The 16,821-nt window shown below is 43.7% G+C and overlaps 1 protein-coding gene across 8 annotated transcripts in view; it reads right to left on the reverse strand.

The window, feature by feature from the left end:
• The window catches only part of LOC134739258 (cytospin-A-like), a 177,432-nt gene extending 161,276 nt beyond the window's left edge, over positions 1 to 16,156 (reverse strand). For 7 of the 8 annotated variants that reach the window (XR_010125866.1, XR_010125867.1, XM_063662787.1 and 4 more), the window contains exons 1-2: positions 15,329 to 15,555; positions 10,080 to 10,183 (exon numbers count right to left, since the gene is read on the reverse strand). The gene's annotated coding sequence lies outside the window, so the exon portion shown is untranslated. Of the gene's footprint in view, positions 1 to 10,079; positions 10,184 to 15,328; positions 15,556 to 15,960 lie in introns of those variants that run through there. The other variant, XM_063662785.1, reaches the window with a different exon arrangement.
• Positions 16,157 to 16,821: the final 665 nt, after the last annotated feature.

The following is a 16,821-nucleotide window of genomic DNA, read 5'->3' on the forward strand; positions in this document are numbered from 1 at the left end:
TGGAAAGAACTCAGACTGTGGTTGGGTAGAATACGTGTTCAAATGCTAACAACTCCACCACTTATTAGTTATCTGGCTCTGGGCATATTACTCATCTCCAAACTTCAGTCTTTCATCTTTAAGCAGAAACAGCTAACACATAGGATGCTATAAGAACCACATCAAACGATGTGTGGAAACTAACAAGGAAAATGCTCAGCCCACAGAATTACAGTAGGCATCCATCTCCTTTCCTTCCCACTACAACCAGAAGGACAAATTTCCCTTTATTCTAAACTTACTTTCTTCTATCTCATCATAGTACTAGTAGACATATAGCTCTCCCTTTCCACTACAATCCCCCAGGGCTGCTTCCACTCCGACTTAAGCAGAGAAACTTCAGAGGTTCTTCTGGACCGCTACAAACTTTGTCACTCCAATCTAAGTGTGTGCCACCCTCTTCCAATCCTAACCACCACAGCTTTGATCACTCTAGAGTTTAATTCAACACAGCTTTCTTTTACCTTCCTCCATCTTCCTCATTCAATCAACTACAAACTTACACTTACTTTTCCTTTGATTGTCCCTGGTGACTATGTGTCTCTCCCCTTCTCTTCTCATCCACTCCCTCTACTCTGCATGAGTCACTCCACTGGCCTTTTATCAGGCTTTCTTGACTGACACAGATCTCTCTGATCCTTTCTGTATTCTTTCAAATTGTCCTCCTTCTTTCTGAACTGTTGCTTTTTAAAGATCGGATAATAGTATTGTGGTGGTTTTTTTTTTAAAAGATTCTCAGCTGGGTGTTGTGGTTCACGCATGTAATCCCAGCACTTTCAGAGGCCAAGGCTGGCGGATCACGAGGTCAGGAGATCAAGACCATCCTGGCTAATGCGGTGAAATCCCGTCTCTACTAAAAATACAAAAAAATTAGCCGGATGTGGTGGTGGGTGCCTGTAGTCCCAGCTACTCGGGAGGCTGAGGCAGGAGAATGGCGTGAACCCGGAAGGCGGAGCTTGCAGTGAGCCGAGATCACGCCACTGCACTCCAGCCTGGGCGACAGAGCAAGACTCTGTCTCAAAAAATAAATAAATAAATAAAAGATTCTCTATTAATGAAATTACAAAATAATGCAATATCTCTGGAAAATTCCAAAATACTCACGAACTCACATACTTCTAAATCTATGAACTAAAGAAGAAACCAAAAGGGAAATCAGAATGTGTTTTGAACTTAAAATGAAAACATAACATATCAAAATTTGTGGGCTACCCTTAAAGCAGTAAAGGGAAATTTATAACACTAAATACCTATGTTGGAAAAGAAGAAGACTCAAATCAGCTCCTACTTTAAGAAACAAGAAAAAGAAGAGCAATGAAACACAAAGTATGGAGAAGAAAAGAATAAACATCTAAGTAAAAATCAATCAAATAGAAAACGTAAAATAGAGATCAATGAAACAAAAAATGGGTTGAGAAGATCAAGAAAACTGATAAACCTCTAGCCACACTCATAAAAAAGAGAGGACACAAATTACCAGCATTAAGAATGGAAAGGCTAACAACACTACAGATTCTACAGCTATCAGAGGAAAATAAGAGACTATCAGGAACCACTTTATGCCAGTAAATTCAACAACTTGGATAAAATAAATGAATTTCTTGAAAGACAAACTATCATAAAATAAGTGAATTTCTTGAAAGACAAACTATCGAAGCTCAAACAGTGATAAATAACTTGAATAGCTCTATATTTATTGAAGACATTGGATTTGTAGTTAAAAACTTTCCTACAATGAAAACCCCAGGCGTAGATGGATTCACTCAGGAATTCCACTAAAGAAGAAATAAAACAAATTGTTTACAAACTCTTCCAGAAAACTGAGAAGAATATTTCCCAACTCATTCTATGAAGCCAGCATTACTTTGATACCAAAATCTGACAGACATTACAAAAAAAGAAAACTACAGACCCATATCTCTTGTGAAAATAAATGTAAAAATTACAAGCAAAATTTTAGCAAACTGAGTCTAACAATCTAGAAAAAAAGGATAATATATCATAACCAAGTAGGGTTTATCCCACAAATGCAAGGTTAGTTTAACATTCAAAAATCGGCCAGGCAGGCTGGGTGTGGTGGCTCACGCCTCTAATCCCAGCACTTTGGGAGACCGAGGTGGGCGGATCACCAGGTCAGGAGATCGAGACCATCCTGGCTAACACAGTGAAACCCCACATCTACTAAAAAGACAAAAAATTAGCCGGGCATGGTGGCCAGCGCCAGTAGTCCCAGCTACTCTGGAGGCTGAGGCAGGAGAATGGCGTGAACCCAGGAGGAGGAGCTTGCAGTGAGCCGAGGTAGAACTACTGCACTCCAGCCTGGGCGGCAGTACAAGACTCCATCTCAGAAAAAAAAAAAAAAAAAATCGGCCAGGCACAGTGACTCATGCCTGTAATCCCAGCACTTTGGGAGGCTGAGGTGGGTGGATCACCTGAGGTCAGTAGTTTGAGACCAGCCTGGCCAACATGCTGAAACCCCGCCTCTACTAAAAATACAAAAATTAGTCAGGCATGGTGGTGCACACCTGTAATCACAGCTATTTGGGAGGCTAAGGCAGGAGAATTGCTTGAATCCAGGAGGCGGAGGTTGCAGTAAGCCAGGATTACGCCACTGCACTCCAGCCTGGGTGACAGGGTGCGACCCCGTCTTAAAAAAAAAAAAAAAAAAAGAAAAAAAATTGAAAACTCAATGTAACTCACCACATTGTAAACTAAAACAGAAAAGCCATATGATCTTCTCAATACACACAGAAAAACACTGAACAAAACCCAACATTCATTCCTTATTTAAAAAAATGCAAAACTCCACACAGAGGATAACCTACTAAACCTGATAAACAGCATATATGAAATATCTGTAGCTAATATCATGCTGAATGACCTAAGACTGAATATTTTCCCCATAAGATCAAAAATGAGACAAGGAAATCCACTTTTACCACGATTGAAACTGCCTTTGCAAAATTATGACTGAGACAGTGAGAGATCTAACTTAACCGACTCCATCTTGCTTCTAACCTCCAAGTTGTCCTTGCTCATTCCTGGGTGTAGACTGAACTAACTTCGGGAGAAACTTAGTTTATAGTTGATAGTTTAAAACAAAGACGGTAACAGCCCTTTCCCAAAGCAGACCTCCTTCTTGCCTGGGCACCAGACTGCCTTCGTAGGACTCACATTAGCCACAAGATTAGAAATTATGGTTTAGGAGTCATGCAGCTGAAGGCTAAAGATTCTGACCCTCCCTAAACTGCTCTTAAGATCAGTGCTTGAGAAATTTTGCAGACCCTGCACTTGATGGATCAGCTGGCACCATCCAGATCGATTAACTGGCTCATCTGATCTTGTGGCCCCCACCCAGGAACTGACTCAGCTCAAGAAGAAAGCTTCAACTCCCTTTGATTTCATCCCTGACCAATCAGCACTCCTGGCCCATTGGCTTCCCCCCACCTGCCAAGCTGTCCTTAAAAACTCTGCTCCTTAAATGCTCAGGGAGACTGATTTGAGTAATAATAAAACTCCGGTCTCCCACCCAGCAGGCTCTGCCTGAATTACTCTTTCTCTATCGCAATTCCCATCTTGATGATTCGGCTCTGTCTAGGAAGTGGGCAAGGTGAACCCATTGGGCAGTTACACGTCTATTCATTATGTACTTAGAAGTTCTAGCCAGTGCAGTAAAGGAAGCAAAAATAAATAAAAGGCATTCAGAGTGGGAAGAAAAAAGTACAACTGTCTTTATTCACAGACAATATTGAAAGAATAGCCAATGGAATCCACAAAAAAGCTTTGAAAATGAATTACATTAAGGTCTCAGGATACAAGATTAATATACAAAAACCAAGTATTATTTTTATATATTAGCAATGAATAATGGGAAGCTGAAATTCACAGTATCAAAATATATGAAATAGGAGTAAATCTGACCACATCCCTTCAAAAAACTGGAAAGATCTGTACACTGAAAACTACAAAATATTGTTGAGAAAAATTAAAGAAAAACTAAATAAATTGCGAAGTATACCATGGTCATGGGTTAGGAGACTTAATTTTATTAAGAAGTCAATTCTTCCCCTGAAATTATCTACAGACTCAAAACAATCCCAACAGAAATTCCAGGAGCTTTTTTGTAGAATGTGACAAGTTGATTCTAAAACACAGAAATGCAAAGGACCTACGACTGATAATTGTTGAAGGTAGGTGATACATACATCACTTGGTATTTCATTACATTTTTCTCTCTACTTTGTAAATGTTTGAAATTTTCCATAGTGAAAATGTGTTGTGAATAAAAACTCAGATGCTTCCAGGAACACATATAAATACAAAACATCCTTCCTTTAAAATTTTCATTACATTACAAAAATGGTTTCCTCTTTCATACTACTTTAAGTCTAACTCCCTGGCTTGGTTTCCCAGGCCCTATAACCAGTCCTCTCTGCTTCCTGTTCTTCTATGACAGGGGTCAACAAACCACAATCCGGGGCCAAATATGACCCATCACTTGTCTTTTTTCGGCCCAAAAACTAAGAATGTTTTGCACTTTTAAATGGTTGGGGGAAAAAAAATCAAAAGACTATTTTGGGCTGGACACTGCTCATACCTGTAATCCCAACACTTTCGGTGGCTGAGTAGGGTGCACAGCGTGAGCCCAGAAGTTCAGGGGTTCAAGACCAGCCTGGCCAACATGGTGAAACCCCGCCTCTACAAAAAATACAAAAATTAGTGGGGCGTGGTGGTGTGTGCCTGTAGTCCCAGCTACTTGGAAGGCTGAGGTGGAAGGAGCACTTGAGCCTAGGAAGTCAGGGCTGCAATAAGCTGTGATCATACTGCTGCCCTCCAGCCTCAATAACAGAGTGACACTGTCTCAAAAAAAAAGAAGAAAATGTTATTGAAACATAGTCACATTCATTCACATCTGTAGCATCTGTGGTTACTTTTGCACTACAATGATGGAGTTGATTAGTTGCAACAGAGACCTTAAGGTCTTCAATGACTAAAACATGTACTGTATGGCCCTTTACAGACAGTCTGTCAATCCCTAATTTATTATATGCCTTCTTCCCCCTCAGCTAACTAATTGCCTCACCCCAGGAATGTTCATTACTACCTCTTCTTTGTTCAAGCCCCAGCTACTCCTCAAAACCCAAAATTCCCTTCTTCCCCTTTCCCAAATCTTAACCATATCAGCAGTTTGTGTGGAAGTAGGTAAGCAAAACACCATTCGTTATTATGTAAAGCAAGGCATTGGAGATGCAGTCCCTACATGTACAAGGGGAGGCTGATTACCCCCCCGATTCATTTCCAATTTCTCAAAGCAGGTTGGCAGGCTAGCACCTAGGAAGGAGAGAGCGAGCAGACGATGCAGATAGAGCACTGAGAAATTCCTCAGTAACGCATGAGAGTTCATGTGTCAGTCCCGTTGTCTGCTATGTCATCCTTTAAACACCAATTCAAGACAGCAAACTTCGAAAAAGAAATCAGGAAGAAAAAGGTGATGAGGGGCAGAAGGAAAAGAGAGGAGAACTTGTCACTTCACAATGTAGAGACTGTCACAAACTGTGGTGAATGGAAAACTATTCCGTTCACCTGGGCATGGTGGCTCACGCCTGTAATCCCAGCACTTTGGGAGGCTGAGGCGGGCAGATCACTTGAGGTCAGAAGTGCAAGACCAGCCTGACCAACATGGTGAAACCCCGTCTCTACTAAAAATACAAAAAATTAGCCGGGCATGGTGGCACATGCCTGTAATCCCAGCTACTTGGAAGGCTGAGGCATGAAAATCGCTTGAACCCAGGAGGCGGAGGTTGCACTGAGCCAAGATCATGCCGCAGCCTGGGTGACAGAGTGAGACTCCGTCTCCGAAAAAAAAAAAAAAGAAAAGAAAACTATAGAGACTCTAGCAAGCAAAGAGGTAGTCCTCCATCACTGGGAGGCCCAAGCAAAACAGCCTATGAAGGAGGGGGCATAGCAGAGCTTTACCTTGAACATCTCAACTCATCAGGTGTCCTGATCTGTTGAGTTAGCACACAAAATGAAGTGGCAAAATCTGCTGGCTTAACACTCAGGGATTACTACCTTCCTTGCGTGCCATTTGGAAACAAATATTTTTGTTTGTTTGTTTGTTTGTTTTGAAACAAGGTCTCACTCTGTCACTCAGGTTGGAGCACAGTGGTGCAATCACAACTCACTGCAGCCTCAATCTCCCAGACTCAAGGGATACTCCCACCTCAGCCTCCTGAGCAGCTGGGATCACAGGCGAGTGCCACCATGCCCAACTAAATTTTTTATTTTTAGTAGAGACGAGGTCTCACTATGTTGCCCGAGATGGTCTTGAACTCCTGGGCTCAAGCAATCCTCCCTCCTTGGCCTCCCAAAGTGCTGGGATTACAGGTGTGAGCCACTGCACCCAGCCTGGAAACAAAAAAATGAATTTCTGTAACTGAAGTCCCAAATAGGAACGCCTGAGCTTTTGGGGATACTTAATTTTTTCATCTCCTAAAATTTAAAGTGGCAAATGAGGATGGTCATGGTGGCTCTGGCCTGTAATCCCAGCACTTTGGAAGGCCAAAGTCAGGAGTTCGAAACCAGCCTGGTCAACATGGTGAAACCCCCATCTCTACTAAAAATATAAAAATTAGCTGGGTGTGGTAGCGCTTGCCTGTGATCCCAGCTACTCAGGAGGCTGAGGCAGGTGAATCACTTGAACCTAGGAGGCGGAGGCTGCAGTGAGCCGAGATCGTGCCACTGAACTACAGCCTGGGCAACAGAGTGAGACTCCATCTCAAAAAATAAATAAACAAAGTGGCAAATGAGAGAGGAAGCAGGTTTTGGAAGTGCATAGATGCCTCAAAGGTCAGCATTTGATCTTACTGCCTATGAGTTCCCAGTAAAACCAGAACATCTGAAAGGACTCTGAGGCACAAAAATACAGTTGGATAGTCCTGGGCAGGCAAGAGGAAAGTTGAGTAAATGTGTGTCTAAAACGTGCATTTCTAGGCTGGGCACAGTGGCTTACACATATAATCCTAGCACTTTAGGAGACTGAGGCAGGAGAATCACTCCAGCCCAGGAGTGCGAGATCAGCTTGGGCAACATAGTGAGACCCTGTCTCTACAGAAATAAAAATTAGCTGTGGTGACGAGTACCTGTAGTCTTAACTACTCAGGATCCTGAGGCAGGAAAATCACTTGAGCACAGGAGATGGAGGCTGCAGTGAGCTGTGATTGCACCATTGTTGCCCTCCAACCTGGGCAACAGAGCTAGACCCGTTTCTAAAATAATAATAATAATAATAATAATAATAATAATAAAATGTACATTTCTAACTTCATTTCAAAGTTAAGGCCAGGTGCAGTGGCTCATGCCTGTAATCCCAGCATTTGGGAGGCCGAGGCAAGGGGACCACTTGAGCCCAGGAATCCGAGACCAGCCTGTGCAAAATAGTGAAACCTTGTCTATAAATTAAAATAAAATAAAAGGTAAACAAAGTCAATTTTTTTTTTTTTTAATCAGAACAGAAATGTTTAACTGCATTACTTCTATGCCCAACAGAGCCGGGGTTAGCACAGGCGCAACCAGGTTGCATATCTACATACAATCTGCCCTGGCAGGAAGGACATCCTTTTCTTCCAGGCTTAACCACTCTAGGTGACCCAGATTATTTTAAATTATAGCGTCAATAATTTAAAGCAGGTTTTACTGTAAGGCACAATCTCAATAATTAATAGGGCAATATAATAAATACATAAAAGCTCAGGGAGAAAACAAGACTCTTGAATGGGCCTGGAAGTTTTGCCACGTCCCCCAAAAATACTCTCAGTTGCATCCTTCGGAACCTTTCAACACATACACATATACCTCCCTCATCCTTTTGTGAAGAGTGTCTATTAATCACTAGATTAAGAGGATTTGGATAAAATTTAGAAATCTACAAACTTTGCTACCAAGGACTGACACATTTACTTTTCTAGCTCATCAGTTTATGTACTAGAAAAACTCCAGATCCACATTAACCAGCTGTTTTCTATTTTTCATTTTATGATGCTGTTTCCACTTTCACCTGCAAAGTGAGTAACAGTAATACTTATTACAGTAATTTAAGTAACACCATTTAGAGTAATTTCGTCTTTAGTACTGTATTTATACTACTAAGAAAGCTGCCAACGATTCAAGCTGCACTCACTGGTGAAATCCTATGCTATATATGTAATTAATTTATTTCCTAAATTCTTACCTCCCTCCACCCCCTCCATTGGAAAATAAACTCTAAGAATGAAACGTTTTTGTGTGTTTTTGTTTAACACTTAGAGCAGTGCCTGGCACCTAACAGTCAATATCTGCTAACTTTGACGAATGAATGGTATATCTATATTATGCAATATTACTATGAAGCCATGAAACACAATGAGTTAGAGTAGTACCAACTAATTTAATGGAATTTCCAGAAGTATGAAACTAAGAAAACAAGAAAAGTGTCAAAAATATCATCCCACTTTTTTTTTCTTCCCTGAAACGGCGTCTTCCTCTGACACCCAGGCTACAGTATAGTGCTGCCATCATGGCTCACTGCAACCTCAGACTTCTGGGCTCAGGGAATCCTTCCACCTCAGCCTCCCAAGTAGCTGGGACTACAGGTGTGTGCCACAATGCCCAGCTAATTTATTTTAAATTATTTTTCGTAGAGACAGGGTCTCCCTATGTTGCCCAGGCTGGTCTCAAACTACTGGGCTCAAGTGATCCTCCCACCTCAGCTTCCCAAAGTGTTGGGATTACAGGTGTGAGCCACTGTGCCCAGCCTAATCCCACTTTGTAAAAAGTACACCCCCAAATCCATACACTGGTGAGGAAGTGGAGAACGTGGAATCCTCATACACAGAATGTAAAATGGTACAGCTCTGGAAAACATTTTAGCAGTTTCTCAAAATGTTTAACATAGCTACTACACGACCCAGCAATTCAACTCCCAGATATACACCTAAGAGAATTGAAAGGATATGTCCACACAAAAATTTGCAGAGGAACTTGTACACACTTCACAGTAGCGTTATTCATAATAGACCAAAGTGGCAAAAACGCAAATGTTCATCAACTGATGGACAAATAAAGTATGAACTATCATTCAGCCATATAAGAAATGAAGTGCTAATACATGCTACAACAGGGATAGACCTTGACAACATTTTGCTAAATGAAAAAAGTCAAACAAAAGGTCACATGTTGTATGATTCCATTTACATAAAAATACCTAGACTAGGCAAATCCATAGAGACACAAAGATCAGTGACTGCCCAGAGCCAGAGGGAGTGGTGAATGTGAAATGACTACTAATGAGTACAGACTTCTTTTTGAGGTATTGAACATGTTATGGAATCAGATGGTGGTGATCAATGCATAACTTTGTGAACATACCAAAAACCACATGAAAGGTACACTTTAAAAAGCCTGAATTTTAAGGTATGTGAATTATATCTCCATAAACCTATGATTTTGTTAATATACGCTTATTTGCAAATGAATACATGGATAATGAGGAATAATATGAAAGGTTAATGACAACCTTGGTGATAGGGTACACGAGACTGGGAGAGGAAGATAAGTGTTGAGGTAGAAGAAGACAAAAAATAAAAGACTAAAACAATAATCCAGGGCCAGAGGCCATGAGTTGGGAGATGGAGCAAGACGAAGTGTACAAAGAAACGAGCATAAATCATAAAAAGGAGGGAACTAGGGTTGAAAAATCCAGCAAGTAGTTTGTAATGGGGGAGACGAAGCAAACCTAAGTAACTGCAGTGATTCAACGGAATTTGCAGAAAATGCAGAAGGGCGAGAAAAACAATGAAAAGATGGATCAGAAGATTTAAAATTGGCTCTACCCCACCAAAGTTTTAAAAAGCAAGCAAGAAGAAAATTCAGTTGCTCCTGGGCAAGAATTCTTGGGCCCAGTGGGGTAGAATCAAACCATGATAAGGAGACACCAGTGTTTTGTAAGCAAGAGAATACATTAAAGAGAGAAAAGGGGCATTTATTGGGAGAAAAGGTCTCACTGTGATTGTTCTGGAATAAAGTAGCCCCATCAGACTGCCTCAGGAACTCACGGTGGAAGAGGTGCCACTGGAAAATGGCTTCGTCAGGATCTTCCCCAAGAACACTAGAAGAGAGAGAGGAAGAATAGAACAGCTTTAAATTTTAGCAGATATTTCTTTTTCTTAATTAAAATAAACGTTATTGACCTAATATTTTTGAGACTGGGCTCTTGCAATGCTGCCCAAGCTGAACTCAAACTCCTAGGCTCAAGAGATTCTCCCACTTCAGCCTCCTGAAAAGCTGGCACTACAGGTGTGCACCACTGGGCCCAGTATAATGGCAATTTCTTGACAAATCTTGACAATGCCACCAGTATGTTTTTCTTTAGAGACAGAGTCTCTCTTTGTAGCCCAGGCTGGAGAACAGCGGTGTGATCCTAGCTCACTGCAGCCTCAAACACCTGGACTCAGGAGATCCCCCTGCCTCAGCCTCTCAAGTAGCTGAGACTACAGGTACGCACCACCACACCTGGCTAATTTTATTTTATTTTTTTATTATACTTTAAGTTCTAGGGTACATACACCTGGCTAATTATAAAATGTTTATTTGTACAGACCGGGTCTCGTTATGTTGCCCAGGCTGGTCTCAAACTCTCAGCCTCAAGCAATCCTCTCCTCTTCACCTCCCAAAGCCCTGAAATATGCCCACATCCAGTCTGCCACCAGTTTCTTTGCATACTTCTTTCCTAGGCTTGACCAAGACCTTTACTTTCTTCTGTGTACAGCTCAGCATTAAAAAAAAAAAAAAAAAAAGTTTAGGCTGGGCACAATGGGTCACGCCTGTAATCCCAACACTTAGGGTGGCCAAGGCGGGAGGTTTGCTTGAACCCAGGAGTTCCACACCAGCCTAGGCAAGATGGCAAGACCACATCTCTCCAAAACAATTTTTGTAAAATTAGCCAGGTGTGCTGGCACGGGCCTGCAGTCTCAGCTAGTGAGAAGACTAAGGCAAGAGGAACGCTTGAACCCAGGAGTTCAAGGCTACGGTGAGCTGTGATCACCTCTCCAGCCTGGGTGATAGGGTGAGACCCAGTCTCTGAAAACAATTAAAAATTTAAAAAGTTGAATAATGAGTCTTCTTTTTAGAGGCAATGCATTTTTCCTCTTTAACTTTTTGTTTTCCTTAGGCTATATGCACAATAGACAAAGTTGAAATTTAATCTTAATCTCTTAAACCCTTACTGTCCAAACACATCAAACTCAAAAAAAAAAAAAAACCAAAAAAGGTGAAAGGTGTACAAGAGAAAAAAGGGAAGTAATCTGTGCCAAATGTACATTCCTTCCACAATTTGGGACAAAAATGATGCCTACCTGGTCTCTGGGTGCCAAAATAAGACATCAGAGACACTCCCCTCCTTCAAGAAATAAAATTGGAATCAGACACTAAGATACAATTAAACAGACTTTGAAAGTTGGTATGCACTACTGGGAGGTGTCTCACAGCTGGCAGGGTCAATTGCAACTAGAATAAAAGCTCCTAAGGGCAGAAACTAAGTGGCTCACTTCCTCTGTAACACTGCCGTGCCCAGCACTGTACCAGCACCCCAGCAGAGTCAACAACTTTCCGTCAAGCCACACACTTAACGGTCTCATCCAGTGGAGGCCGCAGACGAGATATAGTGTGCCAAATCCCAAATGCACAGGGTGCCAGACAAGTCTGCAGGAGGCAGGAGGACTAGGGAAGCCTTCCAGGCAAGGTGATGCCTGAGCTGAGTTGTTTTTCTTTTGAGTTTGGAACATTAATTTAATTGGAGAAAAACAAGGGACATGAAAAGGGCAAGGAAATAAGAAAATGAGCTGAGTTTTGAAGGCAATCATCAGATGAAGTGAGAGAAGAATATTCCAGCAGAGGGAAACACGGAGACTGCAGAGATTTTAAGGGGCCAAGAGCTGTTTGGTGCAGCTCAGTGAAGCACCTAAACAGAGGTGGGGGAAGGAGAACAGGGGTCAAAGCCCAGTATTGAAGTGTTCTGGATACCAAGCTAAGGAGACCTTATTAGAAAGGTAGTGGTGCTGTTGAAGGGTTTAAATGGGAGAGTGATTTTGAACAGATTAATAGTTTGGAAAGATACAGGCAGAAGTAAACCTCTGGATTTAACCAAAAAATAAAGGACAGAACCACAATGAAGATGTTGGAAAAGATCAGGAAAAACACTGTTAAAAGATATTCACTCTCTTCTCTTATTTACAGATTTCCTTTATGGAATTACCAAATTATTCTTTGAAAATAGAGAACTCAGAAGTGGCTGAGAGCAGTCAGTCAGTCAGTCTTCAGAATCTAAAAACTACTATTCTGAAGAAGTAGATATTACATTATTAATTTCATTTCAAGATGCTTTAAAAATGTGCCTTTTGATACACTGCAGGATTTTTAAGAGTATGTCACAATAACTCTAAATCTTACTTGAAATTAACAGAAGAAGAGCACTATAAATTTTAAAGGCTTCACAGACACAGGGATCATCTGTTATGTTCACTTTGGAACAGATCATAACTGTCCCTCCCCCTCAACATACCCAAGATACATTGTTTAAGGCTACTTTCTTAATGGTCATGTTATTTCACAGTAAAAGACTGAGGTCACAATGATTTCTGAGCTGATAGAAAACCCCATGGGGGTTCTTTACCTGGCAGCTAGTCTATTCAGTACTAACAATTCCAACCACCGGAAGGAATTTCCCTGCCTAGGCTTATTTGTTGGCACAACACAAAAAAATCTCCTGGGGCCCGGTGAGGTGGCTAGTGTCTGTAATCCCAGCACTTTGGGAGGCCAAGGCAGGTGGATCACCTGAGGTCGGAAGTTCCAGACCAGCCTGACCAACATGGAGAAACCCTGTCTCTACTAAAAATACAAAATCAGCCAGGGGTGGTGGCACATGCCTGTAATCCCAGCTACCTGGGAGGCTGAGGCAGGAGAATCGCTTGAACCTGGGAGGCGGAGGTTGCAGTGAGCCAAGATCATGCCATTAGACTACAGCCTGGGCAACAAGAGCAAAACTCTGTCTCAAAACAAAATATCTCCTGACATTTTATATCTAATAAGAAAAGATCTATTTAACAGATCAGAATAGGAACATCTTTAATGCCACGCAAATTTAACAGCTTTCTCAGTGGATTTCTCAGTAGACTGTGACAAATGACCTCAAAATAAACTCATATTTACTCTTAAGAAATATTCTATATTTGAATCTTCTTAACAGCAAAAGCCCCAGGAACTTTTTCCTGAACTCCCTAACAGCAGCAGCAAAACGAGATTCTCGGTTCTTTTTATTTTTACAAATCACAATAACTACCCTTGAATTTACTATTTACGTTTACCATATATCACCATTTACTATCACCATCATTTCATAAGAGAAGCTTTATTTTAACACCAAGAAAGCAGAACTTTTTTAAAGAAAGGATAGTCCTTCAATCAAACAAATTGAATTGTATAAGACTCCCAATATTGTCCTTTTTTTCTTATTTCTGTTCCCTTACTGAGCTGAGCAGTTTGTGTAATACCACACACAGGTTAGTCATGTGATTTAAATATGTATATGATAGTAATTTTGATACTATCACTTAAGTCATTTGAAATATCAGATGCACTGCGTGTCAAGTCAATTATAGAGAACCACTGCTTCAGAGAAATCACATCTGAGGAGGAAACACCGCAGATACACCCCCTAAAAGTTCACCTTTGAAACAGAAATTTTGATACAAACTTCACTTTAACTACAACTGTAATTGTAATTATTACAGTTATTCTCCACTCACTAGATACTGTACTTGACACTCAACGTTATTTGGTTGGCTACCAACGTGCACCAGTGATAAAGCTTTCCTATGGCACAACATTCACTTTCTTACTGAAAATGTCAAGAAAACCCCTACACACCTGCAACCCTTAGGAAGCATTCTCCAGCTATCAAAAAAGTCACTGAGTCGGCTAAGCGACTCTGTGTGGTGTACACTAAATCAAAGGGGAAAAGGTGTTTTTATGGAGGAAAAAATACTGGATCAGCCATTTATTCATAGAAACAATTTTACCCACAACAATACTTCTCCTTTCACTATACACCCTTCTATATTGGTTTGGTTATTTTACAACATACATGTATATTGTAATAGCTCTTTTTTTGTTTGTTTATTTTTGAGACAGAGTCTCACTCTGTCGCCCAGGCTGGAGTGCGGCGCAGTGGCGAGACCTCGGTTCACACCCTCCGCCTCCTAAGCAATTCTCCTGCCTCGGCCTCCCGAGCCGCTGGGATCACAAGCGTGTGCCACCACGCCCGGCTAATTTTTATATTTTTTGTAGAGACCTGGTTTCACCATGTTGGCCAGGCTGGTATCGAACTCCTGACCTCAGATGATCCGCCCGCCTAGGCCTCCCAAATTACTGAGATTACAGGCGTGAGCCAGGGTGCTCGGCCTTTGTTGTCTGGTTTTTGTTTTTTTTGAGATGGAGCCTCGCTCTGTCGCCCAGGCTGGAGTACAGTGGCGCGAACTTGGCTCACTGCAACCTCCGCCTCCTGGGTTCAAGCGATTCTCCTGCCTCACCCTCCTGAGTAGCTGGGATTACAGGAGCGCGCTTTTTGTATTTTTAGTAGAGACAGGATGTCACCATGTTGGTCAGGCTGGTCTTGAACTCCTGACTTGAGGTGATCCGCCCGCCCCGGCCTCCCAATGTGCTGGGATTACAGGCATGAGGCACCGCGCCTGGCCTGGTTTTTAATTACGAAGAAAAAATTACTATAGTCCCTTTGGTATCACCCACATTGGCAAAACTGCAGTCCCCCGCCACTCCCCGAAGCCACCAGAAATGACTGCTGTTGTCTACAAAGCCTACAGCTCTGATTTCATCTCAAGATGTGTCCTACTGGGTGACAGCAAATGTCATTTTTTAAAGGCTTGTATCTGTTATAAGCTTGGGAAATATTATCAAAGGCTTAAGAGGCTCTTTTGACAAAAGAAAACACTGTTCCCTGAAATCACCTGGGCTGTATTCACGGAATCTTTTCCTCGCCCTTCGGGTACTTCGGACAAATGATCAAGGACATCAACAAATCACGGTTCCCTGCATTTGAATGATCACAGAATTTTTGCATGTTCTGTAAATGGGCTAAAACTACTGGAAACTGATTTCTTTTCGTCATCTCCAGGGCAGCTTGCCCAACGTGCCGTGACTATGATGTCTTAGACTTAACTACTTAAGGTAATATAATTACCAAATTCCTGGAAACGCAAAACGTCCTCAGACAGGTACCGGATTATTCACATCCAACCTGATGCAATTAACCACGTCTCAAGAAGAAAGGACGTTCCGTCTGCCTCGGGCGCCGGCCACAGCAGAAGCAGCACCCGCAGCAGGCCCGGGTCCGCCGCCTGTGGCCCCTGCTCCTCTGCGCTGCGCCCTCGGGGCCACCGAACAACGCTGTCCCCGCCCCAGGCAAGGGACCCGGACGATGGGGCGGTAGCCCAGCCTCTACCGGAGCACCGGAAAGGCAAGCACGAGGGTCGCACCCGGCCTGTCTGCACACAGACAAGCCACAAGCAGGATCCCAAAACCAGCTGAACCCCAACATCAACGGACGAAGGCCCGTGGGTCTCGGCGGCGAAGCCTGCGGGTTGTCCCAGGAGCCCCGAAGCCCAGAACGAGGACGGCGCGGGAACGGAAAGGCACAGGCGCGGGACACACTGGAGGGGCCCAGGAGCAGGGACGGCGTAGGCGCCGGGCCTGCCGGGGTCTGCCGGGGTCTGCCGGGGTCTGCGGGGACGCCCGGGCGCAGCGCGCGGGCGGCGCTGAGGCGATAAACCAACCCGCCAGCGAACACTGCGGGAACCCGGCCGTGGCTCTTACCGCGCGGCACCGCATCGCTCCCTCACAGTCTCCTCGTTTGAGCTGGGCGGTGAGCTCACCCGCTGGCTTAGCCGAGACCCGTTGAGTCCGGCCTCAGGGAAGCAGCCAGGCCCGCCGTGCCGCTTGCCGGCCCCCGCCCTTGGCCAGCCCCTTCGCGCCCAGCAGGGCTGCGGCCGTCTGCGCAGGCGCCGTGGCCGTCTGCGCAGGCGCCGTGGCCGTCTGCGCAGGCGCCGTGGCCGTCTGCGCAGGCGCCGTGGCCGTCTGCGCAGGCGCCGCCTACATTCCTTCACTGCGCAGGCGCCGCTGTCCCCCCCCACCACCACCACCCCCTTCCCCCCCACCACCACCACCACCCCCTCCCCCCCCACCACCACGCCCTCCCCTTCCCCCATCTCCAGCTCCCGTCAGTCTGGGCACTGGGTCGCACAGGCGCCGTGTCACTTGGCCGGTCAACAAAAAAGTAGCCGGCCAGCCGGTGCGCATGCGTTAGGCCTTGGGCTAGAGCCTGGCAAGGCGGGTCCCTTCAGAGGCCCCACTGGGCCCAGCGGAATGATGCTCAGAGTCCGCTAGTCCCAAGATTCTCCTCAGCGTGTTTACCGTGTGCCAAGGACTGTGCTCTGCATGAGCCAGACAGTGGTGAGGAAAACACAAATCCCTGTCCTCCTGGCACTCCCGGTACATAAGAGAACAGACAAAAAAATAGGCGAGCAACATATATATATGTATATACACACATATATACATATATATGTGTGTGTATAGATATGTGTGTGTGTATATATGTATATATATAAAATATTAAAGAAATTCTGGTGGAGTTCGAGTTCCATCGGCCCCCATCCGGGCCACCCTGCCGCCTTA

The sequence above is a fragment of the Pongo pygmaeus genome, chromosome 23 (assembly GCF_028885625.2).
Source record: "Pongo pygmaeus isolate AG05252 chromosome 23, NHGRI_mPonPyg2-v2.0_pri, whole genome shotgun sequence".
Classification (NCBI taxonomy): domain Eukaryota; kingdom Metazoa; phylum Chordata; class Mammalia; order Primates; family Hominidae; genus Pongo; species Pongo pygmaeus.